Source organism: Nematolebias whitei, chromosome 5, assembly GCF_014905685.2.
Source record: "Nematolebias whitei isolate Nwh7 chromosome 5, NemWhi1, whole genome shotgun sequence".
Classification (NCBI taxonomy): domain Eukaryota; kingdom Metazoa; phylum Chordata; class Actinopteri; order Cyprinodontiformes; family Rivulidae; genus Nematolebias; species Nematolebias whitei.
In genome coordinates this window covers 2,220,793-2,223,292 of record NC_056502.1, presented here as the reverse complement: position 1 = coordinate 2,223,292, position 2,500 = coordinate 2,220,793, and positions in this window count along the sequence as shown.

The window sequence follows — 2,500 nt, the reverse complement described above, 5'->3', positions numbered from 1 at the left end:
ATGATAATTATAATAATGGTGATAATAATGATGATAATAATAATAATAATGATGATATAATAATGATAATAATAATAATAATAATAATGGTGATAATAATGATGATAATAATAATAATAATAATGATGATAATAATAATGATGATTATAATAATAATGATATTGATAATAATAATAATGATAATAATAATAATAATAATGATGATGATGATGATAATGATGATAATAATAATAATGGTGATAATAATGATGATAATAATAATGATGATAATAATAATAATAATAATAATAATGGTGATGATGATAATAATGATGATAATAATAATAATGATGATAATAATAATAATAATGATGATAATAATAATAATAATAATGATGATAATAATAATGAAGATTATAATAATAATGATATTGATAATAATAATAATGATAATAATAATAATAATAATGATAATAATTTAGTTTGTTGTTTTGTTGTCCTCTTTGTTCCACCACATCGAGCCAATAAAGTTGTTGTGGTAAAACATTCCAGTTAATTGAATTCTTGCAACATATTAATAATCAGCATAAAGTTTTGCTCTCCATGTTTCCACGTCAGATTTTAGCAGAGCTCTTGGGTTTTCTCTTGACTGGTGTCTGTGGTTCAGCCCCCCCACCATCAAGACCTTGAAACGGTGCTGATCATTATAAATCCAGCCAGAAGCGTTTGGACCAAGGTGAACTCTGCAGCCTGACCCTGTGTCTCGTCTCGCAGGCTGTCTGCTGGTCCGCCACGTTCGGTCCGATTACACCGTCAGACGGTTCAAGTTTGTCAACCAGATGATGGACTGGACCGGCGCTCAGAGTTACTGCAGGGAAACCTTCACGGACCTCGCCACCATCCAGAACTCCGCCAACATCACCGAAGTGAAGCAACTGGCAGGGACCTCCAAGGTGTGGATCGGACTCTTCAATGGCACCTGGAGATGGTCTCAGGAGGAGGACCAGGACATCTCCAGCAGCACCTGGTTCACCTACTGGTACTACAACGAGCCTGGGACTGGAAACTGCGTTGTGTACAGAAAAGATGGGAGCTGGTCCACCAAGGACTGTGGAGTCCAGTACCAGTTTTTTTGTTATGACGGTGAGTCGGTGTCATGATTTTCTTTGAGTTTATATTTTTCTGCCTCTTCAACTTTTGGTTTTGTTAAAAAATCTTGTCCTTCATCCACGGCTCCTTGTCTGAGTCTGCATCTTTTGGTCCGATTTCACAAAGACCCTAACACTTTTATTAAACTGTTGAAAATAAAACCGGACACAAAATTAAAGCATTAATTTTCATGAAAAAGAGTTGGACATTTTCTTCCCCTTTTGCTCCAAGTATCAACTCATTGTTTAGTTTTTTATGAGTTTGTTTTTCTCCAACAGCTGCAGTGAACACCCACATCCTGGTGGACCAGCTGAAGACCTGGTCTGAAGCTCAGACCTACTGCAGATCTCAGTACACGGACCTGAGCAGCATCCAGAATGGAATAGACAACAGTGTGCTGTACTTTAAGATGGTTTTAGGACCCTCTAATGCATGGATCGGTCTGCACAGGTCCACCTGGGTGTGGTCCGATGGCAGCAACATCTCCTTCAGGGCTTGGGGCTCCCAGGACCCCACCGTGAGAGGGGACTGTGTTTTGATGGACTCGTATTATGGTACCTGGTACTGGAAACCCTGCAGTGAAGACCACCCCTTCCTCTGCTACATAGGTGAGTTCACCTGCAGGCTCTGGTCTGCAGGCTCTGGTCTGCAGGCTCTGGTCTGCAGGCTCTGGTCTCTGCAGGCTCTGGGCTCTGCAGGCTCTGGTCTCTGAAGGCTCTGGTCTGCAGGCTCTGGTCTCTGCTGGCTCTGGTCTGCAGGCTCTGGTCTCTGCTGGCTCTGGTCTCTGAAGGCTCTGGTCTGCAGGCTCTGGTCTCTGCTGGCTCTGGTCTGCAGGCTCTGGTCTGCAGGCTCTGGTCCTGCTGGCCTAATCAGGTGGTCCTGTCCTCTGCAGATATCAGACCTTCAATGGATCGGTCGGTGAGGATTCGGCTGAGTGCAGGATCTGCAGACCTGGATGACCCTGAGGTTCAGGAGTCCATCCTGCAGCAGGTCAGATTTAGAGAATTAGCTCAAAGCTTAAGTTTTGTTTTAGTTTAGGGTTGAATTTGTAAAACAGCTACAAGAAATAATAAAAAAAAAAGGTTTGTAAGCTCAATCATCCAGGTAGATAACAACAAAAAGTGGCATCTGGACCAGTTTCTTTAAGTGAGAAATGTTTTCTCCTCCATCCAGAGGACTTCCTCAGTCTGTAGCCTGCCAACCAGATCTGTCCCATAGGTAGCCTTCACTGCTGTGTCAAGCCAACCTCCTGTTGGAATATCAGACGTAGACTTTTAACATGTTTAATCTCAGACGTAGACTTTTAACATGTTTAATCTCATACATAGACTTTTAACACGTTTAATCTCATACATAGACTTTTAACACGTTT